The following is a 13,959-nucleotide window of genomic DNA, read 5'->3' on the forward strand; positions in this document are numbered from 1 at the left end:
TCTGAGGACACTGGATAGTATTTCAATGAGATACTTCATTTCAACCAGTGGAGAATGTGAAACGCTTTATTGAAAGAAGTTCATTATCCAGGTGTTATAAATATATAATACATGCATTCTACTTATGATAATTGTAATATTATAAATACAAGTTCAATCTGTACTTCAATGCACATATGGTGTGCATTATAAAACGAGGAAGAGAGACGGTGTAGAAGACAGAAAGGGAAAGGGGTAAGAACAGAGGCTGACAGCATATGATTAATGAATTACAGTGCTACCTAAATATTCTCTCAGTTCATCACAATTACAGTGTCTCTAGCGGTGTCTCCTAACCAGCCTTGGGCCCCCAGTTGGCCCGAAGGTTATCTTAAGAGCGGGTGAGGTGGCGATGACGGGACTGGCTTCCTCTCGCACATCAAAACATAACTGCAGACAAGAGACAGATGGATAGAGAGAGGGCACGATTAAGCCTTTTTTTTTTTTTTTTTTTATTCTAACACGGTCAGTCATCATAATCGTCAGGAGGTGAAATGCAAAACTGACCTTGGAACATTAACTTTGGGACTACTACATCTCTATTTCAAGGTAAAGCATCTCTTTAATAATACTTCCTGTTGACCTGACCTCTCACTTATGATCATGCTGTGCCCTCTGTGTCAGCCAGTTCAGATGCGGGAGGGGTTCACCAACACAGCTGATATAACCTAGAGGATTTAGGGAGAAGGGGGAGAGACTGTTATTGTGTGTGTGTGTGTGTGTGTGTGTGTGTGTGTGTGTGTGTGTGTGTGTGTGTGTGTGTGTGTGTGTGTGTGTGTGTGGTCTCACCTGGTGTCCACACTAAGTGGCTACAGAGTACTTTATGCTGAAAAACAGACACATGAGGACAAACAATAGAAGATAATGTCATTATTAGACATAAATACCACTTTAAGCTTGGTGATGACTTGATCATTTGAATCAGCTGTGTAGTGTTAAGGCAAAAACCAAAATGTGCCAGATGTTTGGAGCATTCCGATATTCCACAACTGGTGAGGCGTCAGGTTCGCCTCTGTACTTAAAGGGTGATTATTCCAACTCTCTGTGAAATGCTGCAGATCTGCCCGCAGACGAGGTAGGAACACATATCCCACACATAAGAGGTGGATAGAATTCGACAGGTCAAGGTATCCTTCTTCCTCTAAACTATGCATGTGAGACAGGTACCATGTACAACAAGACAGGCAGAGAGGAAGAGAGAAAAAGTACACAGAACAGTTTAATTACCTCTGGTTATGGACACTTTTGCCAGCAATAAAGCTTCCATGGCCTGTTCCTCGGACAGTGAACGTTTGGAAAAATCTACATTTTCGACTCCTTTATCAGCTCGGCACTCTGAAAGTAAAGAAAATATCTTATTTTTTGTAGATATGAAAACAATAACTGAGACATGACTTTCAATCTAAAGCAGCAGATGTCATTTTCTGGATGCGTCAATACAGCACAGAAAGCTTAACACCAGACTGGTATTGTGGTTGTTCAATAGGTGATGGGAAATATGCAATATGTATACAAAATAATATACTACCTGTAGTATCGTGAAAAAAAGCATTAGAATAAAAGTGAAATGTTTAACCTATTAACCTGCTTCATTATTTATGTATTACCAGTTGATGAAGAACAATTCCAATTTCATACATCATTGAAAATTTGTCTAGGAATAAGTAAGAATAAAAAAAGTTAAAATAACTTCTTAGATTTGATGGAGACATTATACATCTTAATACCTTAATACCAATTTATGATTTGTATCAATGTGGATGAGAGACAGGGGTGCAGCATGGGGATGGGGCATCCTTGCCTTAATGGTGCTGACTTTCTGGTCTAACTCTTCATCTGACATATCAGAATAGCATTCCCTGACAGACATATTGTGTTCTTTCATCCTTCTGTAAAAAAAAGCTAACCGTTACACTGTCATGAAATATGATTATATATCGACTATGAAACAAATAGGACATGGCCTGCTTATGAGTTGCCATGAAAGAAAGTTTGATTAATTCAGCTGAAAATGGTAAGAACAGGCATTCGTAGCTAAATGCTTTTGGTTAGTTTGAGAATAATAATTGCATGATTTATCATTATACGGTATGTATGTAATATAGTAGAATGTTACTAACCGACACTGTTGTAGGAGCTAACTACTAGATATGTAGAAGTTGGATGGAAGAACGCCCAGTGCTGCTTACCTGAGATGCCATCATCACACAGTCCTTCTTCGTAGGTGTCCGCTATGACTTCCTTTGTATCGGAAAGAAAAGCTGAACAGTATTGGTTGTAGCCAAACTGACACTCAAAAAAATGGCCAAAATGGAGGACGGTTGATAGCGAGTTTTGTTTTCAAATACATTTTTTGTTCTGAAAATATTTTGGGGGAATAAAATGCATAAACTTTTGCTCTCTATTACAAAATATTTGACTGCAAAAAATGTTTTCACTTTGAAGCCTCGTTTTTGCTTTCAGAAAAATTATTTGTGACTTGAAAATAAAAAAGTTTTGCTCTCGACAAAAATACATTAATTTGTTGCAAGTTGGAGAGGGGTGCTAATAGCGGAACAATAGACTATTCAACATTTACTAAAGAATAGCCGAGCTAGGTGTGAAAAAAAAACGTCCTATCATAGACCAGATTTGCCCTAACGACCATGGGGGAGTTAGAGCATTGATTATACTTTTGGGTCCCAATGCACTACTGTGTCTCTAACTGACAATGAATGGGCAATATAAACCACATAATCAACTGATAAATGTGCAGGACTTCAAATGAAACAAGCAGGGAGCAGGTTTCTAACCCTCAACCTTCTTGCCTGAAGTCCAGTGCGCTATCGACAGTGCACCAAAAGCATGCTCAAGCCGCAAAGTCAATAGAGCGCGTTCTCGCGGTAGCTTGCTACTCAATGTAATAAAGTAATGACTTTTCAAATAAGTTACCTTACACGTTTATGTTGGCTGACAATTTGCTAGCTACGCTGTGTACTTACATTCTGTGTGTGTACTTACATTCTGAAATCTTGCTCTGATTTATCATCCCAAGGGTCCCAGAGATAACATGAAGTGTTGTTTTGTTAGATAAAATCATTTTTCATATCCTAAAAAGGTCCATATAGCATACACAATCGATTTTGTATTTCCACTCGTCCAATTTGCAAAGAAAGGAATCTGTGAAAATCTAACCTTAAACATTGTTTCAACCAGTAAAATGACATTCATATTTATTCCTCAGAGATCCTAGAATGTAACCAGACTTCACTATATCATTAGGAGTGTAGTATATCCTATAGGACACCAAATCTGGTCAGAGTGCGACGCCTTCATGGCACGCCGATGATACGGGTGGTCTTCACTTTGATTGACTATAACTTTGTCAAATAAGCACCAATCGGGGTCAAACAAAGCTGGCTAGATAGCCAATGAGCTGGGCTCTACCGGAGTATGCAGAACCCTGTATCTGTCACACAATTTTGCTGCTAACCTTGTGCGACTGCAAGCCTTTTCCTTTTGGACAAAAATTGCTTAAAATATGGAGAGTTATGAAGTTATGACAACTGGGTGTTTTGCAAATGTTGAACTTACAATATGGCTACTAATACTGGAAAAGCTAAATCAATTCCAAGTATACAGATTTGACGCTATTCTTGCAGAAAAATGTAATGTAAATGTAAATGTGTCATTCACGATTTGCCCAAATGAACCTGGGTGACTTCACACTAAATGTCATGTAGCTTGCTCATACTTCAAGTTATCAATCTGAAACTTTGCACATACACTGCTACCCACTTGTGGGACACCATCGGAATTACAACCAGAGTGATGGCTAAATTTGGGACCTTTCTGTTGCATTTCAAAGATGGTGGTTGAAAAAAATACAAAAAAACAGTTGTTGTTTTTCTTTGTATTTTCTTCTACCAGATCTATTGTGTTATATTCTCCTACATTCAATTCACCTTTCCACAAACTTCAAAGTGTTTCCTTTCAAATGGTACCAAGAATATGCATATCCTTGCTTCAGGGCCTGAGCTACAGGCAGTTAGATTTGGGTATGTCATTTTAGGTGAAAATTGGGGAAAAAAGGGGTCTATCCCTAAGAATTAAGAACTAATTCTTATTTACAAGGACAGCCTACTCCTTCCTCCCCATTGGGGGATTGAGCCCCTGTCTCCCGCATGCCTGCAATATGGAAGACTATCAAATGCTTCTCAAAGATGCCCTCTGGTGGTCAAACTAGCAATAACTTGCATTAACAAAAGAAATGGCTGACAAATAGATAACGTGCCACAGAATGCTGCAGCAGCCCGCAAGGTGTGCCGCAACTTTTAAAGGAGGAACCACTGTAGTGTGAAATACTCACAGTGCCTTCAGAAAGTACACCCCTCAACTTTTTCAACATTTTGTTGTGTTACAAGGTGGGATTAAAACTTATTTAATTGTAATTTTTTGTCAACGATCTACACAAAAACATAGTTATGTCAAAGTGGAAGAGAAATTCTAACATATGTAAAACATTCATGAAAATAAAATACCTATAAGTATCTTATTTACATAAGTATTCAACCCCCTGAGTTAATACATGTTAGAATCACCTTTGGTAGCGATTACAGCTGTGAGTCTTTCTGGGTAAATCTCTTAGAGCTTTGCACACCTGGATTGTATAATATTTGTCAAATTGGTTGTTGATCATTGCTAGACAGACATTTAAGTCTTGCCATAGATTTCAAAGCAGATTTAATTCATTCACAGTCTTGGTAAGCATCTCCAGTGTAGATTTGGCCTTGTGTTTTAGGTTATTGTACTGTTGAAAGGCGAAATCATCTGCTATTGTCTAGTGGAAAGCAGACTGAAACAAGTTTTCCTCTAGGATTTTGCCTGTGCTTAGCTCCATTCCATTTCTTTTTTATCCTGGAAAACTACTCAGTCCTTAACAATTACAAGCATACCCATAACATGATGCAGCCATCCCTATGCTTGAAAATAGTGTGAGTTGTATTCAGTAATGTGTTGTATTAGGTTTTGCTCTAAACATAACAATTTGTATTCAGGACAAAATGTTAATTCTTTGCCACATTGTATGCAGTGTTTCTTTAGTGCCTTGTTGCAAACCGGATGCATGTTTTGGAATATTTTTGTTCTGTACAAGCTTCCTTCTTTTCACTCTCTCAATTAGGTTACTATTGTAGAGTAACTACAATCTTGTTCATCCATCCTCAGTTTTCTCCTATCACAGTCGTTGAACTCTGTAACTGTCTTAAAGTCACCATTGGCCTCATGGTGAAATCCATGAGCGGTTTCCTTCCCCTCCAGCAACTGAGTTAGGAAGGACGCCTGTATCTTTGTAGTGACTGGATTTATAGATACACTATCCAAAATGTCATTAATAACTTCACCATGCTCAATGGGATATTCAATGTCTGTTTTTAAAAACATTTTTAAACCATCTACAAATAGGTGTCCTTCGTTCACTGCTCGACTTTACAGATAATTGTGTGTGAGGTACAGAAACGAGGTAGTTATTCGAAAATCATAATATGCACTATTATTGCACACAGAGTGAGTCCATGCACCTTATTATGCGATTTGTTACGCAAATTGTTACTCCTGAACGTATTTAGGCTTGCCATAACAAAGGGGTTGAATACTTATTGACTCAAGACATTTCAGCTTTTCATTTTTAAATAATTTGTTTAAAAAAAAATCCTAAAATATAATTCCACTATATTGTGTGTAGGCCAGTGACAAAGACATCTCAATTTAATCCATTTTAAATTCAGGCTGTAACACAACAAAATGTGGAAATAAGTCAAGGGATGTGGATACTTTCTGAAGGCACTGAACTGAAGGCACTGTGCATGATCCTGCCAGCTGTAGCTTATTGATTTACCACATGAAAAGGTGTCAGGATTGTTTTTGTGAAATTATATAGCTACTTCCTTTTCAAACTGTGTGAAAAGTTGGACACCACCGTATCTCACTTTATGTGCAGTAAATGTCCCTCTAACTGACTGTGTATTTTTTAACAGTGATGGTAGTAGCTAAACCAGACTGAAAGTGTTGATTTGAAGGTGTGATGTGAGATGATAGTGGAGGTCCAAGCAACTGGAGCATGTGGCAGGAGGACTTTGGGCGGTGTCCCAAATAGCACCCTATTCCTTATATAGTGCACTACTTTTGATCAGGGCCCATAGTACTCTGGTTTAAAAGTATTGCACTCTATAGAGAATAGGGTGCCATTTGGGACGCACACAGACACTGTGGTCTGGGTTTATAACCTGGAGTCAAATACAGAAACACCACAGATAGTCTGCATGGTGACATGCTGTTTGTCTTTGACTGTCTGTCTGTTTCTTTCGGGAGGTTGTAAGAAGTTACAGATGAAAGCATGAATGCAGTGTCACCAGCAGTAGGCTATATCTAACAAAGTATATTGTTATGGGAATGGCAATTATTCAGAATATTCTGAAACCCTGACCTGAGAAGAAGAAGAATTTATGTTTTGCTCTTATTGAAAAGCAAATTCATTGGGAGCTTAGGGAGAGGTATTTTATTTAAGAGCCCTCTGAAGAACTTTTCGAATATAACTCAGCCAGCTGACACAAGTAGAAACCACTCACATGCATAGATAGATACATTGCATTGTCTTGTATTCAAATCATCCTCTTAGTTTGCTGCCAGCCCAGGCCCACTATATCATTGTGTCTTTCTCTAAGCCCCTTTTGTCTGTATGCATTGAATCCTTTCTATAGACATTCCACACATGCCTAAGTGTCTCCCTCCATTTCTTATGAATACAACCCCAGAAAATCCAGTATGTGTCATTTTAGACTCTTTACAATCGAATCCCAAATCATTCAAGGCATTTTCATCTGGGTTAAAAGGCTTTGCGAAATGTCCACAGACTACTGACTGCAGTATATGAGAGCAGGAGAGAGTAGTAGGAGAGAAATGCCTGTCTGGGAATAAACCACACCCTGAACATGACCTATAGGTTATTATGCCCTGAGTGATGCCATAAAGGAACAAGGTGATACAATAGAGGTTGGGTCCGTCTGTGAACGTTATCAGATAATACAGATAACAAAACCAAAGTGGGAAAAACAAAGAGGGTGAAAAATAGAACAAAATAAAACAGATAACAATCACAGAATATTAAAAGCGACACTTCACTATTTTAATTAAACAATAATTTTCTTAGGACCTTTTCTTATCTTTTGGACTACAAAACATAGAAAACTTAAGTTTTTACTTATGTAGACACTGGTATGGTGCTTGAGATGATAGGACGTTAAAAAGTGGTGGTGTCCCTTTAAATGGTTACTGCATAGTGTGAAGGTTTAGGGAAAAGTGAGTCACGCCTAATTAACATTATACTGACTCTTGAGTGATTTGGTAAACATTTATCTACAGCTCCGAACTTATCAGGATGGTGAAATGCATACTACAGTGAAGAACTCCAGCCAGAGTCCTGAGCTCTACCACTCTTTAGGAGAGCACACACGCACGCACACACACACACTTCAACATTTTGTCTCTCAGACTTCGATAAGATTTCCAAGATGTCTATGTTAGCTCTTAGAAGAAACATTGACCAGATTTTCACCACAGATTTTCCTTCCAATCCTCATAGTTTTCACGACTGGCAAGTTCATTCCTTTTAGTTGAGTCATTATCTGTGCACCCCTTAGAATAGTCTTGCCTAGTTAACTGACTTGCCTAGTTAAATAAAGCTTAAATAAAACATTTTAAATAGTCTTGGAAGGAGAACTGCCTGATGACCCACGAGAACAGCTGCCCTCTCTGCAGTGAGTGTGTTCAAACGTCGAGCCGTTGTTGTGTCCCAGAGAGAGTTCCTACCGACAGCTCTCTGATCTCACTACAGAACAGGTGGCATGCTGTCGGCAGCCCTCTGTCGGAGTCGCTCGACAGCACAACCAAACCTTAAAACTGTTCACTAAACTTGACGTCTCTACAGAAACAGGTGGTGCGCCGCACCGTCAAGAGGCTCTGCTGTCGAAGACTAGCTTTACAGGACCTTAAAACTGTTCACTCAACACAAGAGCCCCAAACAACATAGAGACAGCTGGAATGACAACTGTGTGTTGTTTAAACTGTTATGGCTAGGGGCAGTATTTTCACGGCTGGATAAAAAACGTACCCGATTTAATCTGATTATTAGTCCTGCCCAGAAACTAGAATATGCATATAATTATTAGCTTTGGATAGAAAACACTCCAAAGTTTCTAAAACTGTTTGAATGGTGTCTGTGAGTATAACAGAACTCATTTGGCAGGTCAAAACGTGAGAAGATTCTGTACAGGAAGTACCCTGTCTGACCATTTCTTGCCCTTCTTTGTCATCTCTATCCATTACAAAGGATCTCTGCTGTTACGTGACACTTCCTACGGCTCCAATGGGCTCTCAGAGCCCGGGAAAAAGCTGAATGACGTAATTCAAAGCCCTGGCTGAAACACAGGAGCGCTTTTGCTAAGTGGTCTATCAGAGGACAAAGGGCTTAGGCTCGTGCACTGGCCGCCCCCGTCTTTCTGTTTTTTCCTCTATTTACCGAAACACAGATTCCCGGTCGGAATATTATCGCTTTTTTACAAGAAAAATGGCATAAAAATTGATTTTAAACAGCGGTTGACATGCTTCGAAGTACGGTAATGAAATATTTAGAAATCTTTTGTCACGAAATGCGCCATGCGCACGACCCTTATTTACCATTCGGATAGTGTCTAGAACGCACGAACAAAACGCCGCTATTTGGATATAACGATGGATTATTTTGGACCAAACCAACATTTGTTATTGAAGTAGAAGTCCTGAGAGTGCATTCTGACGAAGAACAGGAAAGGTAATCAAACTTTTCTAATAGTAAATCTGATATTGGTGAGTGCTAAACTTGGTGGGTGTCTAAATAGCTAGCCCTGTGATGCCGGGCTATCTACTGAGAATATTGTAAAATGTGCTTTCACCGAAAAGCTATTTTAAAATCGGACATATCGAGTGCATAGAGGAGTTCTGTATCTATAATTCTTAAAATAATTATGTTTTTTGTGAACGTTTATCGTGAGTAATTTAGTAAATTCAATGCAAAAACTTCAATTTTTCAAACATATGACTATTTTACACCATTTTAAAGACAAGACTCTCGTTAATCTAACCACACTGTCCGATTTCAAAAAGGCTTTACAACGAAAGCAAAACATTAGATTATGTCAGCAGAGTACCCAGCCAGAAATAATCAGACACCCATTTTCAAGCTAGCATATAATGTCACATAAACCCAAACCACAGCTAAATGCAGCACTAACCTTTGATGATCTTCATCAGATGACAACCCTAGGACATTATGTTATACAATACATGCATGTTTTGTTCAATCAAGTTCATATTTATATCAAAAACCAGCTTTTTACATTAGCATGTGACTAGCATTCCCACCGAACACTGCCGGTGAATTTACTAAATTACTCACGATAAACGTTCACAAAAAACATAACAATTATTTTAAGAATTATAGATACAGAACTCCTCTATGCACTCGATATGTCCGATTTTAAAATAGCTTTTCGGTGAAAGCACATTTTGCAATATTCTCAGTAGATAGCCCGGCATCACAGGGCTAGCTATTTAGACACCCAGCAAGTTTAGCACTCACCAAAGTCAGATTTACTATAAGAAAAATGTTATTACCTTTGCTGTTCTTCGTCAGAATGCACTCCCAGGCCTTCTACTTCAATAACAAATGTTGGTTTGGTCCCAAATAATCCATTCTTATATCCAAATAGCGGCGTTTTGTTTGTGCGTTCAAGACACGATCCGAAAGGGTAAATAAGGGTGACGAGCATGGCGCATTTCGTGACAAAAAAAATCTAAATATTCCATTACCGTACTTCGAAGCATGTCAACCGCTGTTTAAAATCAATTTTTATGCCATTTTTCTCGTAAAAAAGCGATAGTATTCCGACCGGGAAAGCCTGTATACGTACAAAGAGAGAGAAAATAAATACATCTCGTGCCCTCGTGCACGAGCGTGAGTCTCAGAGTACTCTGACCAACCACTATCCAAACGCGATAATGTGTTTCAGCCAGAGGCTGCCTCGATATCATTCAGCTTTTTCCCGGGTTCTGAGAGCCTATGGGAGCCGTAGGAAGTGTCACGTTACGGCAAAGATCCTCAGTCTTCAATAAAAAGAGCCAAGATGAACAACAACTTGTCAGAGAGGGCGCTTCCTGTTTGGAATCTTCTCAGGTTTTTGCCTGCCGTATGAGTTCTGTTATACTCACAGACACCATTCAAACAGTTTTAGAAACTTTAGGGTGTTTTCCATCCAAAGCCAATAATTATATGCATATTCTAGTTACTGGGCAGGAGTAGTAACCAGATTAAATCGGGTACGTTTTTTATCCGGCCGTGTCAATACTGCCCCCTAGCCCTAACAGGTTAATGGGGGCCTGTTTTTCCCTCCTTTTCCTATAGTCCACAATCAGCTCCTTTGTCTTGCTCACATGTAGAAGCAGATGTAGAAGCATCTTTCACACCGCCCTCCTCTCATAAAACTCACCCAAACAGGCCTACTCCACTCACAAGACTAATTGTATGCATAGTATGCAGTGAGCAATGCAGAGTGGGGAAAGATCATTATTTTTTACTCAATACACTGTACAACTTGAACTATTAATAACTTGACACAAGCTAACTTTTTCACCATATAACAAGATAATATTTTCATCCAGCATGAACTCTGACTCAACTTTCTATATTCTTCTTTAGCCCTCTCAAAGATAAGGGAATGATACAGTGTTTGCATTAAGCACAGCTATGTGAATGATAATAACAAACCAAGGATATGCCTTTGAGAGCATGAAGGGGAGAACAATGAGGAAATTAGCTAGAGGGATAAGGATAACAATAGTTGGGCTAACTTACTGTGATTATGGTAAGACTTTTCCATCCTCAGTGTCTGACACATTTCAGCTTTGCTACATCGCTGCAAAAGTAATTTCCCACAACCAATCTATCGTTGTCTGATTCATTTTTGAAGACTTCATCTTTGAAGACTTTTTAAAATACTAATTAAAGGTCAATTGTCATTGTCTATTGGCATTGCCTGCAGCAACGAGTGTATTATAGTGTTTCCCACGACCTTCTTTTCACTCTAGGAAAAGAGACCATGGGGAGACATGGAATGAGGTTGGGCCAAGGGCTGGAAAGTAGGAAAGGAAAACACAACCCCCACAATTCTGTCTGGGGAAAAATAGTTTAGCTGAACATCAAAAGCAATATGGATTCTAAACTCAGCAAAAAAATAAACATCTCTTTTTCAGTGCCCTTGTCTTTCAAAGATAATTCGTAAAAATCCAAATAACTTCACAGATCTTCATTGTAAAGGGTTTAAACACTGTTCCCATGCTTGTTCAATGAACCATAAACAATTAATGAACATGCACCTGTGGAACGGTCGTAAGACACTTACAGCTTACAGACGGTAGGCAATTAAGGTCACAGTTATGAAAACTTAGGACACTACAGAGGCCTTTCTACTGACTCTGAAAAACTCCAAAAGAAAGATGCCCAGGGTCCCTGCTCATCTGCGTGAACGTGCCTTAGGAATGTAGATGTGGCCAGGGCAATAAATTGCAATGTCCGTACTGTGAGACGCCTAAGACAGCGCTACAGGGAGACAGGACGGACAGCTGATCGTCCTCGCAGTGACAGACCACGTGTAACAACACCTGCACAGGATCGGTACATCCGAACATCACACCTGCGGGACAGGTAGAGGATGGCAACAACAACTGCCCGAGTTACACCAGGAATGCACAATCCCTCCATCAGTGCTCAGACTTTCCGCAATAGGCTGAGAGAGGCAGGACTGTTGTAAGGCATGTCCTCACCAGACATCACTGGCAACAACGTCGCCTATGGGCACAAACCCAGACGGGACTGGCTGGACCAGACAGGACTGGCAAAAAGTGCTCTTCACTGATGAGTCGCGGTTTTGTCTCACCAGGGGTGATGGTCGGATTCGCGTTTATCGTCGAAGGAATGAGCGTTACACCGAGGCCTGTACTCTGGAACAGGATCGATTTGGTGGTGGAGGGTCCATCATGATCTGGGGCGGTGTGTCACAGCATCATCAGACTGAGCTTGTTGTCATTGCAGGCAATCTCAACGCTGTGCATTACAGGCAAGATATCCTCCTCCCTCATGTGGTACCCTTCCTGCAGCCTCATCCTGACATGACCCTCCAGCATGACAATGCCTCCAGCCATACTGCTCGTTCTGTGCGTGATTTCCTGCAAGACAGGAATGTCAGTGTTGTACCATGACCAGCGAAGAGACCTGATCTCATTCCCATTGAGCATGTCTGGGACCTGTTGGATCGGAGAGTGAGGGTTAGGGCCATTCCCCCCCGAAATGTCCAGGAACTTGCAGGTGCCTTGGTGGAAGAGTGGGGTAACATCTCACAGCAAGAACTGGCAAATCTGGTGCAGTCCATGAGGAGGAGATGCACTGCAGTACTTAATGCAGCTGGTGGCCACACCAGATACTGACTGTTACTTTTGATTTTGAACCCCCCTTCGTTCAGGGACACATTATTCCATTTCTGTAAGTCACATGTCTGTGGAACTTGTTCAGTTTATGTCTCAGTTGTAGAATCTTATGTTCATACAAATATTTACACGTTAAGTTTGCTAAAAATAAATGCAGTTGACAGTGAGAGGACGTTTATTTTTTTGCTGAGTTCATAATGGTTGGAAAAGGATAGTGCTCCAAATTTGGTAGGAAATAATCTTCAAAGGAGAACCTTTTTCATTATTTCCTCGACCTGATATGAATATGCCAAATGCATACAAAATCCTCAACTTTACTGGCAATTTATCAGTCTGTAACAGATAAGATCTGTTAGGTATGCCAGTGCCAATGGAACCACTTTGAAGATTTTGCTTCCCTGAAATAGATCATGCAGCTGCTTAAGCGAATCTTGACAAAATTATTACAGAACAAGTGCACAATATTGCTCATACAGAACCCCGAGGCCCCCTAACGGCACTACTGTAGTTCGGCTATAACATTTCTCTGACAGCCATCTGCTTACTGTATGAATCAGCTTAAATAAAGAACTGATATGCCGTCATAGCTGCTCTGATGTTGCCCTTTTATGAAGCTGCCAAGTGCTATTTTTGGATACAGGAAAAGGACCTTGTCTTAATGGAATAAGATACACAGTGACATTATTTGTGTATTTTAACTGCTTAGCAACTCCCTTTGGGGATTCCAATTCCAGCCTGTTTTGATTAGTGACATTCTATACATTCTGCAGAACTGAGGTGACTTTCACAAAAACAACACAATAGTGTTCGCTCCGAATTCACAATAACAACATATTGTTAATGCAGCTCCCTTCAGGTGGCTAACCTACGATAACCTTAGTGTTTGTGCTAACTGAACTGCCCAACAGGGCATGAAGTCATTACAATTCGGAGGGCACAGAGGAGCTGCAGCAACCCTTCACTGTTACCCAACCTTAACCTCAAGCTGACCTGGGACAGTCAAAACAGCTCACTTCCTACCTTGCTATTGTATCAGAACCTGGTGACCTCACCCCATTGGGAGAGGGAGGGGGGATGAGGGAGGGAGATCTATTGTCAGCCGCAAAAACATAATTTGTTCCAGTCACAGAGCAGAACACACACACTTTAGATTAGATAGGTGAGGCCTCAACTCCACACCTGCTTGCTCACGTCACAACAGAAATGTCTTTCTGCTGAAAAGGTCAAGTGTGGAATTCTAGTGCCACTGACCTACAATTCCTTGTCTTTGTTATGTTGAAGTGATTGTTTTTCCCCATTTCTATATTGGAGTGAATATAGAGCCTCCGGTCAAAGCGGTAACAGAAAAACATCTCTCTTCTTCTACCC

General features: G+C 40.1%; 1 protein-coding gene and 1 long non-coding RNA gene across 4 annotated transcripts in view; both read right to left on the bottom strand.

Annotated features, from left to right (window-relative positions):
• The window catches only part of lhfpl6 (LHFPL tetraspan subfamily member 6), a 61,708-nt gene that overhangs the window by 8,953 nt on the left and 38,796 nt on the right, over positions 1-13,959 (bottom strand). The window lies entirely within an intron of this gene.
• Positions 53-8,194, bottom strand: LOC145878638 (uncharacterized). The gene is made up of 2 exons (XR_014392140.1): positions 829-8,194; positions 53-707 (listed from the first exon to the last, which is right to left on the bottom strand). It is a non-coding gene; the product is annotated as an uncharacterized LOC145878638 (long non-coding RNA).

Source organism: Salmo salar, chromosome 04 (genome assembly GCF_965601325.2).
Source record: "Salmo salar chromosome 04, fSalSal1, whole genome shotgun sequence".
Lineage (NCBI taxonomy): Eukaryota > Metazoa > Chordata > Actinopteri > Salmoniformes > Salmonidae > Salmo > Salmo salar.